This window comes from Crocuta crocuta, unplaced genomic scaffold (genome assembly GCF_008692635.1).
Source record: "Crocuta crocuta isolate KB4526 unplaced genomic scaffold, BGI_CrCroc_1.0 scaffold561, whole genome shotgun sequence".
In the NCBI taxonomy this organism is placed as follows: Eukaryota; Metazoa; Chordata; class Mammalia; order Carnivora; family Hyaenidae; genus Crocuta; species Crocuta crocuta.
In genome coordinates, this window is record NW_027530529.1 from 1,547,708 (window position 1) to 1,562,586 (window position 14,879).

Sequence of the window (14,879 nt, forward strand, 5' to 3'; positions counted from 1 at the left end):
GCACATTTAGCCATAAAAGCTTCTAACAAAGTGTCATGGCTTTGCTGATCTGAAAGATACGTTTAGTGCACTTTCAGTGGTATGTTTGTTTTCAAACATAGGTACTGATAAGCAAATAGTATTAAAGAGAGGAAGTATCTCTTATATTAACTTCTGTAACTATACTGCTTATAATTAATTCTGTTATTTCCTAGTAGACTTGGAAATAGATGTTTACTATGTCTTTTTTTAATGTCATCATCATTTAACACCTACAAGAATTTTTTTATTTTATTAATTTATTTTTTATTTATCTATTTTTATTATTATTTTTAAAATTTAAATCCAAGTTAGTTAACATACAGTGTAATAATGATTTCAGGAATAGCATTTAGTGATTCATCACTTACATGTAACACCCAGTGCTCATCCCAGTAAGTGCCCTCCTTCATGCTCCTTGCCCATTTAGCCCATCCCCCCACCCAACACCCCACCAGTCACCCTCAGTTTGTTCTCTATATTTAAGAATCTCTTGTGGCTTGTCTCTCTCTCTGTTTTTGTATTATTTTTGCTTCCTTTNCAGGCTGCCTGAGATTCTCTCTCTCTCCCTCTTCCTCCTTGCCCCTCCCCAACTTGCACCCTCTCTCGCTCTCTCTCAAAATAAACATTAAAAAAGAGGAAAAAAAGCAGCAGCAAGGAAAGTACATAAAGCATATGTAGCACATTTAGCCATAAAAGCTTCTAACAAAGTGTCATGGCTTTGCTGATCTGAAAGATACGTTTAGTGCACTTTCAGTGGTATGTTTGTTTTCAAACATAGGTACTGATAAGCAAATAGTATTAAAGAGAGGAAGTATCTCTTATATTAACTTCTGTAACTATACTGCTTATAATTAATTCTGTTATTTCCTAGTAGACTTGGAAATAGATGTTTACTATGTCTTTTTTTAATGTCATCATCATTTAACACCTACAAGAATTTTTTTATTTTATTAATTTATTTTTTATTTATCTATTTTTATTATTATTTTTAAAATTTAAATCCAAGTTAGTTAACATACAGTGTAATAATGATTTCAGGAATAGCATTTAGTGATTCATCACTTACATGTAACACCCAGTGCTCATCCCAGTAAGTGCCCTCCTTCATGCTCCTTGCCCATTTAGCCCATCCCCCCACCCAACACCCCACCAGTCACCCTCAGTTTGTTCTCTATATTTAAGAATCTCTTGTGGCTTGTCTCTCTCTCTGTTTTTGTATTATTTTTGCTTCCTTTCCCTTATACTCATCTGTTTTGTTCTCAAATTCTACATGAGTGAAATCATGATATTTGTCTTTCTCTGACTTATTTCACTTAGCATAATGTACTCTAGTTCCATCTACATTGCTGCAAATGGCAAGACCGCATTCTTTTTGATCGCCAAGTAATATTCCATTGTGTGTAGATAAATATATACACACACACATTTTCTTTAGCCATTCATCTGTCAGACATTTGGACGCTTTCCGTACTTTGGCTATTGTCGATAGCACTACTATAAACACTGGGGTGCATGTGCCCCATCAAAGCACTCCTGTATCCTCTGGATGAATACCTAGCAATGCAATTGCTGGGTTGCAACTACAGGAATTTTTAGAAATATAAAGGTAAAAAATGTATTTTGAATATATGGTTGTATGTTTAAAGTGCTTAGAGAAAATTTTTCATTTTCTTCAGAGAAATAAATTATGTGCCTACTATGACTCCACCTTCCTCCTATCCACTCTGATTCACAAGCACATAATCTATAGATATTCTTTATAATTAAATGTCATTTTTGGCTAGATATAAAAAGACATATGGTTGGGCACCCATGTGGCCCAGTTGGTTGGGTGTCCGGCTCTTGACTTCAGCATGATCTCACGGTTTGTGGGTTTAAGCCCCACATAGGGCTCTGTGCTTGCAGTGTAGTGCCTACTTGGGATTCTCTCTCTCACTCCCTTTCTCTCTGCCCCTGCCCCACTCACACACACTCTAAATATGACATAAACTTTAAAACAAAGATATATTCTCTCTCCTGCCAACCTTACTCAACACCATTTTCCTAATTCTGACATCAAACAGGAAAATTTGGAGAAGATAATCTGATCAATTTCATCTTCTGCATGCTCATGGATGTGGCTCACTCAGTTCCAAAGAAGGTATTACCTCTATATACTCTCTTCGATACCTTTTATTCTCTAAACCAATCACCCCCACTCACTTCTGGGACAGCTTGTTTCCTTCTTTCTCTAAGCTTGCAAGTCTTAATATTACCCAATTTACATAAAGCACTAGGAGAATCATAAGTTTTAAAGTAAAAATTAAACATAATACTAAAAATCGCATGTTTTATTTATTTCTAAGTTTCTGAAGCAAAATATTGAGTTGGGTGACATTTGGTTGTTTATTTTCTATGCTTTTCCTGTATGTTTAAAATCACAGATCAATATTTACAGCTCTTAAAAATGTTCAGCATAACTGTATAATCCCCATAGATATCAATACTTCTCAACCTATTTTCTTCAAGCATACAATAAAGGGTTTTTTATTCAACTTCACCATTTTTGTTTTGCTTAATGATCAGTGTTCTGTAAGTTTTCATTAAAATTTATAGTATTTTACCTACATGATGCATTAGTCTTATGCTACCCTATGAATTACTATAATTTATGCAAGGGAAAATGAGTTCTAAGATCCAAAATAACCACCTTAAAAATAAATGTCCTAATCTCTGAATATTCTATTTCTGCTGCATCTTAAAAAAGAAAACAATGTAACTAAACTAAATGTAATTAAAGAAATAAAACAGAAATTACTTTATACACCACCAAAACACCATCATGCCAATATCATTAAGTATGAGGCAAGTAACAAGATACCAAGCATTCTTCCTGGTTTATGTTTAGAAATATTTTTCAAAATGAATGATTCTTCTGTAAAAACTTATTTCAATGTACAGTACTTTAAAGTGTATTTATATTCTTTTATATTTTATTATTTTTTCCCGAATAAAATACTCATAGTTTGAAAGAAATATGTTCAAAGTGGGTTAAAAGTAAGTGAATTATGTACTATAATTTTAAGAATTATGGAAATTCTACTGATGTGCTGGAAATACTACAAATTACTACAACATTATTATCCCAAAATTCCTGGAGGGGTAAACATATATTCACATCATATCATTTGCCACAATGTAAATAAAATTCTGCAAGTTATTTCTGGCTGACACAATGCTGTCAAATTGACCTAGTACCATTTACTTCAATGATGTGAGATGACAATCTTTGTAGTATAGCTTAGGTCCATTTCTGAGCTTTAAGTTCTAGCACCGGTTTACTTATGCACAAATAACACTCTAATTTAGAAGCTTTATAGTATATTTTAATTGCTGGTTATTCCTCATTTTTTAACAATTTTTTATTTATTTTTTAAAAATTTTTGTTTAAATTCCAATTACTTAACTATAGTAAAGTGTAATATTAGTTTCAGGTGTACAACACAGTGATTCAACACTTCCACACATCACCCAGAGCTCATCACAAGAGCACTCTTTAACCCCCATCACCTATTTAACCCATCCCCCACTGACCTCTCCCTGGTAACTATCCGTTTGGTCTCTACAACCAAGAGTCTGTTTCTTGGTTTGACACCCCCACTCTTTCTCCCTTTGCTTCTTTTTAAAGTCCACATATGAGTGAGATCATATGGTATTTGCCTTCTTCTGACTGACTTATTTCAGTTAGCATAGTACTCTCTAATTCTATCCACGTCGCTGTAAAAGGCAAGATTTCATTCTTTTCTATGGCTGAGTAATATTCCTCTGTGTGTGTACATTTCTTTATTAATTTATCAACTGATGAACATTTGGGCTGTTTCCATAATTTGGCTATAGTAAATAATGCTGCTATAAACATCAGGGTATGTATCTCTCTTTGAATTAGTATGTTTGTATTCGTATTCTTTGGGTAAATATCTAGTGATGTAATTGCTGGATTGTAGGGCAGTTCTCTTTTTAACTTTTTGAGGAACCTCCATACTATTTTCCAGAGTAGCTGTACCAGTTGGTATTCCCACCAACAGGATAAAAGGGTTCCCCTTTCTCTGAATCCTCACCAACACCTGTTTTTTCTTACATTGTTGACTTTCACCATTCTGACATTGTGAAGTGATATTTCACTGTAGGTCTGACTTACATTTCCCTGGCGATAAATGATATTGGCCATCTTTTCATGTATCTGCTGGCCATCTGGATGCCTTCTTTGGAAAAATGGCTGTTCATTTCTTCCGCCCATTTTTAACCAGGTTATTTGTTTTTTGAGTGTTGAGTTTGATAACTTCTTTATAGATTTTGGACACAAACCCTTTACTGGATATGTCATTTGCAAATATCTTCTTCCATTCCATAGACTGCTTTTTAGTTTTACTGATTATTTCCTTCACTGTGCAGAAGCTTTTTATCTTGATGTAGTCCCAATAGTTTAATTTTGTTTCCCTTACCTCAGGAGACTTATCTAGAAAGAAATTGCTACAGCCCACTATTTTTGATCACTGTATTCTTTAGAATTAACATGAATGAAGCCCTTTCCACGTCTCTCAGTTGAGAAATAAATTTGTGTCTCAGCTCAAATAGAGGTATCTCCCATATTTCCAGGCCCTACTTCCTTCAATTCAATCTTCAACTGAAAAATATTTACAGAGTGACTCCTATATGCCCAGCCGTAGATTAAATGTAGGGATACAATAATGAAATAAGAGACAAGGTCCCCAAAGAACTCCAGTTATTTTCAATTTCAAGGGTTAACACTATGAAACAACAGTTATTTATTTATTTATTTAATGTTTTTATTTATTTCTGAGAGAGAGAGAGAGATAGTGTGATCAAGGGAGGGTCAGAAAGAGAGGGAGATACAGAATCTGAAGCAGGCTCCAAACTCTGAGCTAGCTGTCACCACAGAGCCCGAAGCTGGGCTCGAAACCATGAACCATGAGATCATGACCTGAGCTGAAGTCAGACGCTCAAAGGACTGAGCCACCCAGATGCCCCAAAACAACAGTTATTTAATATGAAGCATTGATATTGAGTTTTGTCAATTTATGAATATGTCTCGAGAAGATTATATCAACAAAGTCTTAATTTCCTGACTCCTTCATCAATGAATCTAGCACCCCAAAGGAACTTACAGAACTTTCCCCAAGTTTTTTATTCCTTTAAGTATTCAAAGTCCAATAAAAACTGGCTCCCAGACTGATGGAAAAACTAACTGCTATTCATTTTTATGGCTGAGGGTGGCGGTAAACAAATCATGTGATCCACAGAAAATGCCCCACAAGCAGTGTCTTGAGCAAGGATGCTGAAAAGCCAGTCAGTACCACTGCATACGTATTAGAATGGCCAAAATCCAGAACAGTGACAACAAAATGCTAGTGAAGATATAGAGCAATAGGAACTCTCATTCATTGCTGGTAGGAATGCAAAACGAGACAGCCACTTTAGAAGACGGTTTGGTGGTTTCTTAGAAAACTAAATATACTCTTGAGCAATCACATTGCTTGATATTTGCTCAAAGGAATTGAAAATTTTTATCAAAACCTGCACACATATTTATAGCAGCTTTACTTACAACTGCCAAAACTTGGAAGCAACCAATATGTATGTCCTTGAGGAGGTGAATGGATACACTGTGGCATATCCAGATAACAGAATATTATTCAGCTAAAAAGAAATGAACTATCAGGCCATGAAAAGACATAGAGAAAATAAGTGCATATTATTAAGTGATAAAAAGCCAATTTGAAAAGGCTATATAATATAGGATTCCAATTATAAGACATTCTGGAAAAGGCAAAACCATGGAGATAGTAAAACAGATCAGTGGTTGCCAGTGGATAGGGTGGAGAGAGGGATGAATAGGTAGAACACAGGATTTTTAAAGCAGTGAAATTACTATGTATGATACTATAATGGTAGATACATGTCAACACAGAATGTTAGATCCAAACACAAAATATACAAAACAAAGAGCAAACCTAATGCAAACTAAGGCCTTTGGGTGATAATAATGTGTCAATACAGTAAACAACTTCACAACTGTACCATTCTGGTGGGAGATGTTGATATGGAGGAGGCTACGTACGTATGGGGCAGGAGTTTATGGGAAGTATTTGTGTCTTTGCTCAATCTCACTCTCAATCTGAAACTACTCTAAAAAGGAAATCCATTTAAAAACAACTCAAGTCAGGGGCGCCTGGGTGGCTGTGTCAGTTGAGCGGCCGACTTCGGCTCAGGTCATGATCTCACTGTTGGTGGGTCTGAGCCCCGCATCTGGCTCTGTGCTGACAGTAAGCTCAGAGCCTGGAGCCTGTTTCAGATTCTGTATCTCCGTCTCTCTCTGCCCCTCCCCCGCTCACGCTGCCTATCGCTCTCTCTCAGAAATAAATTAAAAAATTAAAAAAAAAAAAAAACACCTCAAGTCAACATATAGACGGAGCTCTAAAATCAACATGTTGTATCCTTCATTTGACAAGAGAAATGGTCTCATTTCTATCAGTGTCAGCAAATGTAAACAAAAGAGAGATAAAGGACTCTTCACACAGAACACACACAGCACCAGGAAGCTGTGGAGGTTGTTTGTATTCCATACAGGGCATTATTTTGATCTTTACACTGGGTTGTTTATCACAAAGATAAGACTCAGAAATAGGAATGTATTTATTTTCTTTACAATTTGTAAATGTGCCTAAAGGTTTCAGAATTAGATAATAAAACCAATAATTAAATAAACAATGAGGAAGAGAAATGACTTAACTACCATCTCATTATTTAAGACATTGCTTATTTGGAACTTTTGAGCTTACTAAACTAGCAATAAGGAATATCATCTCACTTGATATAAAAAAAATTTAATTTGTGAATATGTTAAAACTTTAGAGAAGACAGTTTTTGATGCTGGGGTTGCACAGTTTAATGCAATAAAAAATTGATAATAATTTACTTATGAAGCAAAAATACCATGTTTCTAAGTAAAAGTATTTGCTGAAATAACAGTAAAAAGCCACTAATGTTTTTTCTCTAACTTTTCTATTGCAACATACAACACACATACAGAAAAGTACAGAAAATATACAGCTCAATGATGTATCACAAAATGCATGCTTCAAGACTATTACCCAGAACACAAAATACAACAGTAAAAACATGACAAAACTCTAGTTAATCCTGCTTCCAATAACTTATCTTTAAAAAAAAATTTTTTTAAATGTTTATTTTTGAGAAGGAGAGAGACAGGTGTGAGCAGGGTACAGAGAGAGGGAGACACAGAATCGGAAGCAGGCTCCAGGCTCTGCACTGTCAGCACAGAACCAGACACAGGGTATGAATGCATGAACTGTGAGTTCATGACTTGAGCCAAAGTCAGATGCTTAACTGACCAAGCCACCCAGGCACCCCCCAATAACTCATTTTTCCTTTCAAATTGTTAACCTAACCACCAAAATCTTATATTACTTTTTAAAGAAGAACAAACTAAGTCAGCACAAAGGAGGAAATAACAAAGATCAGGGTGGAAATCAATGAAATAGAAACTAAAAAGACAATAGAACAGATCAATAAAACTAAGAGCTGCTTTTTGAAAAGAAAAACAAAATAGGCAAACCATTAGCTAAACTTACCAAGAAAAAAAGAGGATTCAATAAATAAAATTATAAATGAAAGAGGAGATATTACAACTTATAACACATAAACACAAAGGGTTATGAGATTACTATGAATAACTATATGCCCCCACAATTGAACAACCTAGAAGAAACAGATAAATTCCTAGAAACATACACCTACCATAAAGAAAAGTAATCAAAAGCCTTCCAACAAAAAAAGTTCAGGACGAGAGAGTTTCACTGGTGTCTTCTAACACATTTAAAGAAGAACTAATACCAATCCATCTCAAACTCATCCAAGAAATGAGAAGGAATACTTCCAAACTCGTTTTACAAGGGTAGCATTACCGTAATAATGCCAAAGCCAGGCAAAGACACTAGAAGAAAATAAAAGGCCAATATTCCTGATGAACACGGATACAAAACACTTAAAATATTAGCAAACCAAATTCAAGAATACATTAAAAGACCATACATGATGTACAAGTGGATTTACCCCAGGAATGCAAAGATGGTTTAATATCCATAAATCCATCAATGTGATATATAACATGAACAAAATGAAGGATAAAAATCATATGATTATCTCAACTGATGCAGAAAAAGCACTTGATAAAATTCATCATTCTTTCATGATAAAAACTCTCAATAACTTGGGCATAGAAGGAATGTACTCAACACAAGGCCATCTATGACAAGCCCACAGCTAACATCATACTCAATAATGAAATGTGGAAAGCCTTTCCTCTAAGATCAGGAAAAAGACAAGGATGCTCACTCTCATCACTGTTCTTTCATTTATTTATTTTTTTCATCACTTTTAAACAACATAGTACTGGAAGTTCTAGCCATGGCAATTAGGAACAAAAAAAAGGAAAAAAGAAAAAAATACATCCAAATTGGAAATGAAAAAGTAAAACTGTTACTATTTGCATATGACATGAGGTATTCTATAAGTAAAATCTTAAAAACTCCACAAGAAAACTGTTAGAATAAATACATTCAGTAAGATTATAGGATAGAAAATCAATACACAAACATATGCTGCATTCAACAATGAACTACTAGAAAGAGAAATAAAGGAAATAATCCCATTTACAGTTACAACAACAAACACCCAGGAAAACTAAGACACTGATGAAAGAAGCTGAAGAAGACACAGATAAAAGATATTCCATGCTTATGAATCAGAAGAATTAATATTGTTAAAATGTCCATACTCCCTAAAGTGATCTACAGATTCAATGCAATCTCTATCAAAATTCCAATGGCATTTTTTACAGAAATAGAAAAAATAATCCCAACATTTGTATAGAACCACAGAAGACTCTGAACAGCCAAAGCAAACTTGAGAAAGAAAAGCAAAGCTGGAGGGATCACACTTCTTGATTTCCAACTATATTACAAAGCTATCAAAACAGCATGCTATTGGCATAAAAACAGATGCATAAATGGAACAGAATAGAGTCCAGAAATAAATGGTCAATTAATTTATAACAAAGGAACCAAAAACATACAATGGGAAAAGGGTAGTCTCTCCAATAAATTGCACATGGAAAACTGGACAGCTACACACAAAACAATGAAACTAGACCACTTTCTTCCACAAAAATTAACTCAAAATGGATTAAAGCCTTGAACATTAGACCTGAAACCATAAAACTCCTAGAACTTCAACACAGAGGGTAAACTCCTTGACACTGCTCATGATAATGATTGTGTGGATTTGGCATCAAGAGTAAAGAAACCCAAGTAAGACTATATCAAACTACAATGCTTCTGTACAGCAAAGGAAACCATCATCAGGATGAAAAGGAAACCTATGGAATGGGAGAAAATATTTGCAAATCACCTATCTGATAAGGGGTTAATATCCAAAATATACAAAGAACTCAATATCAAAATAAATAAAATAACCCAATTAAAAAATGGGCAAAGGATCTAAGTGTACATTGTTCTAGAGAAGACATAGAAATGGCCAACAAGTACAAGAAAAGGTGTTCAACATCATTAAGCATCAGAGAAATACACACCAAAACCACAATGAAATACCTTTTATGACTATTATCAAAAAGATAAGGGATAACAAATGCCACGGAAAATGTGGAAAAAAGGAAACTTTATGTTTGCTGGTCAGAATGTCAACTGGCAAAGCCACTACAGAAAACAGTATGGAGGTTCCTCAAGAAATTTAAAATAGAACTACCATATGATACAACTATCCTGCTTCTGAGTCTATATCCAAAGAATATGAAATCATTATCTCAAAGAGTATCCCCATGTTCATAACAGCATTACTCACAATAGCCAAGGTCTGGAAATAAGTGTCTGTCAACAGATGGATGGTTGTAAGATGTATAGATGTGAGATGTCAGAAATTTGTGAGATGTGTTTATTTATACACATATATACATACTCATGCACACACATACAAAGGAATATTATTGAGTCTTAAAAAAAAAAAGAAGGAAATCCCATGATTTACAAAAACATGGACGAAACTGGAAGGTAACATGTTAAGGGAAAACCAGACAAAGACAAATACTTCATGGCATCGCTTAAATGTGGAATCTTAAAGACAACAACATCAACAACAACAAAACCCCAAAAAACCAAACTCATAGAAACAGAGAGTACGGAAGTGTTGGTTAGCCAGTGAGGAAAATAGGGAAAGGATGGTAAAAGGGTACAAATTTTCAGTTATAAGGTAAATAAAGGTCTGAGGATCTAATGTCTGATATGATGACTACAGTTGATAACACTGTATTATATAACTGAAATTTGCAGAGAGAAAAGAATTTAAATGTCCTCCCCACCAAAAAAGGTAAACAGGTAAAGCAATACATGTGCTAATAAACTTTATGGGGGGAATCCTTTCCCAGTGTGTAACTTTATCAAATCATCATTTGCACTTTATAATATCTTGCAATTTTAGTTGTCAATTATACTTCAGTAAAGCTGAGAAAAAAACTTTATATCACTTTTCTGTTTCTGACTTACTATAAAGGCAATCATATAGTATGTTTGACTTCATTCACTCAGAAGTGTACTTAAGAGACTTATCCATGTTGTTGTGTGTTTTGCTGAAATTCATTAACTTTTATTGTTGTAGGGTATGCCAGTCTCTAATTTTTGACAATTTATCTATTCTGCTGTTGATAGACATTTGAACTGTTCCCACTTGAAGCTAATATGAATAATGTTATGTACATTTTTTAATATCTAGTGATATGCATTTATATGTATAGAGAATTGTTGAGAATGCCTATCTTTGACATTAGTAGATTACGCCAAACTGTTTTCCAAGTGGTTATACCAAAGCCCTTTGCCACCAGCTGTGTATGAGATTTCACACTGTATTGTATCAAAGTAGTGATGATTCTCAATGGGTAGAATGTGGTTATGTGGGGTTTCCCAAGATCCTTTCAGAAAGCTCATGAGATCAAAACTATTGCCATGATAATGGTAATGACTTTTTTGTCTTTGCCACTCTGTTGATATTTGCACTGATGGTATAGTAATTGGATAATACCACTGGTATCTCATTCAAATCATGGTGAGGGCACCAAACTATAATAGTAGTCCTTGTATTCTTCACCACCTGCATTCACAATGAAAAAAACAAAGCAAAACCTAGTTTTATTTAAGAATGTCTTTGATGGGGGTGCCTGGGTGGCTCAGTTGATGAAGCATCCGACTCTAGATTTTGGCTCAGGTGACAATCTCACGGTTCGTGAGTTTGAGCCCCAAATCAGGCTCTGAGCTGGCAAAGTGGAGCCTACTTGGGATTTTCTCTCTCTCTCCCTCTCTCTGCAACTCCCCAGCTTGCTCTCTCTCTTTCTCAAAGTAAATAAACTTTTAAAAATTTTTAAAAAAGAATGTCTTTGATAATGCTGTTTTATTTGTTAATTTTGTTAAACTTTGATCCTTAGTACAAGTCTTTTTAATAATTGGGGTGACAAATCAAGAAGTAGACATAAGACACTGAAGTGGGGCCTACTGAAGTACAAATGCTGTCTTGGACAAAAGCACTGTGTGACTGAGCTGAGAGTTGAACAAGCTGCTTTATTTCATGGAACACCAATTTTACTTGAAAGAGTGATTAACATGGTTATTCAGTCTTGGATATCTGGCTGACATTTTCTCAAAAATGAATGAAGGGAAGCTATAGTTGCAAAAAAACCAAGCAACGGTATTTTTTTTCCAATGATAAAATTTGAGCTTTCAAGCAAAAATTAGGATTTTGGAAAATGTGAGTCTGCCACTGTGAGCTTGATAGCTTCCTTACATTTAAAGACTATTTTGATGAGATTTAGAGTGAATATTAATGAAATTATGTGTGTCAATGTTTAAAAACAACTGTATAACTCAGATAATATTGTCCAAATAACAAATAGATATGTTACAAAATTATACATGGGTAAAAGATCCCATGTATTTTACTCAAATTATAATCTAGATCAAAGGATTTCAATGTAACAGAGTATGAAAGGATAAAAATATATTGGTTATACAGGCCTACCTTGGTTTATTGTGCTTCACAGATATTGTGGGTTTTTTGGTTTGTTTTTACAAATTGGAGGTTTGTGGCAACCCTGCAATGAGCAACTGTCTCAATGCCATTTTTCCAACAGTATTTGTTCACTTAGTGTCTCTGCCATATTTGGGAATTCGCATACTATTTCAAATATTTTCATTATTATTAGACTTGTTATGGAATCTGTAATCAGTGGTCTTTGATGTTACTATTGTACTTGCTGTGGGATACCAGGAACCACCCATATAAGATGGTGAATTTAACTGATAAATGTGTGTGTTTATCTGATTGTCCCACTGACTGGCTGTTCCATCTCTCTCCCTCTCCTCAGGCCTCCCTGTTCCCTGAGACAAAACAGGCCTCCCTGTTCCCTGAGACAAAACAATGCTGAGATTAAGCCAATTAATAACCCTACAATAGCCTCTAAGTATTCCAGTGGAAGGAAGAGTGTCACATCTCTCACTTTAAATAAAAATCTAGAAATGATCAAGCTTAGTAAGGGAGAGATATTGAAAGTCAAGGCAGGTGGAAAGGCAGGTCTCTTGCACTAGTTAGCCACCTTGTGTACACCTCTGCCTGCATAGGAAAAGTTCTTGAAGGAAATTAAAAGTACTACTCCAGTGAACACATAAATAATAAGAAAGCAGTCTGGATAGAAAATCAAACCAGCTACCACATTCCCTCAAGCCAAAGTCTAATCCAGAGGAAAGCCCTAACTCTCTTTGATTCTATGAAGGTTGAGAAAGCTACAGAAAGAAGACAAGTATGAAGCTAGCAGAGGCTGGTTCATGAGGGTTAAGGAAAGAAGCCACCTCCACAACATAAAAATGCAAGGTGAAGCACCAAGTGCTGATGTAAAAGCTACAGCAAGTTATCCAGAAGATCTAGCTGAGATAATTCATGAAAGTGGCTACAATAAACAGTAGATTTTCAATGCAGATAAAATAAGCCTTCTGTTGGAAGAAGATGCCATCAAGGACTTTCACAGCTAGAGAAATGAATGCTTGGCTTCGCAGCTTCAAAGGACAGGCTGACTCTCTTTGTTAGGGGCTAATGCAGCTGTGACTTTAAGTTGAAGCCAGTGTTCATTTACCATTCCTAAAATCCTAGGGGCCTTAAGAATGATGCTAAGTCTATTCTGCCTGTGCTCTATAAATGGAACAACAAAGCCTAGACGACAGCACATCTGTTTACAACATGGCTTCCTGAGTATTTTAAGCCTACTGTTGAAATCTACTGCTCAGAAAAACAGATTCTTTTTAAAATATTACTGCTCATTGACTACGCACCTGGTCACCCAAGAGCTCTGATGGAGATGTACAACGGAATGAATGTTGTTTTCATGCCTGCTAATATAACATCCATTCAGCGGCTCATGGTCAGGAGTCACTTTGGTTTTCAAATCTCTTTCTGTAACGAATATATCTGGCAAGACTATAGCTGCCCTAGATAGTGATTCCTCAGGAAGACCTGGGCAAAGTAAACAGAAGACCTGGAAAATATTCACTATTCTAGATGTCACGAAAAATATTAGTGATTCATGGAAAAAGGTAAAAAGATCAACATGAAGAGGAGTTTGGAAGAAGTGGATTTCAACCCTCAAGGATGAGTTCAGGGGGTTTAAGACTTCAGTGGAGGAAGTAACTGCAGATGTGGCAGAAATAGCAAGAGAACTAGAATCACAAGTGGATCTTGAAGATGAAACTCAAGTGCTGCAATCTCATGATAAAACTTGAACAGATAAGGAGTGGCTTCTCATGGATGAGCAAAGAAAGTGGTTTTTTAGATGGAAACTACTCCTGCCGAAGATGCTATACAGACTGTTGAAATGACCACAAAGGATTCAGAAAATTGCATATACTTACTTGATAAAATGGCAGTAGGGTTTGGGAGGACTGACTCCAATTCTGCAAGAATTTTGAGGGTAAAATGCTAACAAACAGCACCTCATGCTACACAGAAATTGTCCAAGAAACAAAGAGTCAACTGATGGGGGCAGTTTAAGAAACTGCCATTGCCACCCTCCCTTCAGCAACCACCACTCTGATCAGTCAGCAGTTGCCAACAACATCAAGGCAAGACCCCTCACCAGCAAAAAAAAGATTACAATTCACTGAAAGCTCAGATAATGGTTAGCATTTTTTAGCAATAAAGTATTTTTAAATTAAGGTGTTATTTTAGACATATTATTAATGCACACTTAAGAGACTAGTGTATAGCGTAAACCTAATTTTTATATGCACAGGAAACCAGAAAGCTCATTTGACTTGCTTTATTAAGCTATTCACTTCACTGCAGTGGTCTGGAACTGAACCTGCAGTCTCTCTTAGATATGGCTGTAGTGCAAACTGGGAAGGGGAGTCCAGGCACAAGCAAGAGCCAAGGAAGAGATCAGTACGTTATAATAGCAGTACAGATTCTACAATATAAGTGATCTTTAAAACACTACCATTTGTTGAATTGTGATACCAAAGAACAGCCACAATAATCTGAAAAGACTACTAGAATACTCCTTTTCCAACTGCATATCTATATAAGGTTAGATCTTAATCCCCTCCAACTAAAACAACGCATTGCAACAGACTGGATGCGGACACAAGTAAGAGAATCCAGATGTCCTATATTAGTCAGACTTTAATGAGATGTACAAATACAGAAAATACCACTTTTCTGAATTCTTTTTG

General features: G+C 35.4%; 1 protein-coding gene across 8 annotated transcripts in view; it reads right to left on the reverse strand.

The window, feature by feature from the left end:
* The window catches only part of NARS2 (asparaginyl-tRNA synthetase 2, mitochondrial), a 130,167-nt gene that overhangs the window by 81,008 nt on the left and 34,280 nt on the right, over positions 1–14,879 (reverse strand). The gene's annotated exons all lie outside the window — the stretch shown is intronic.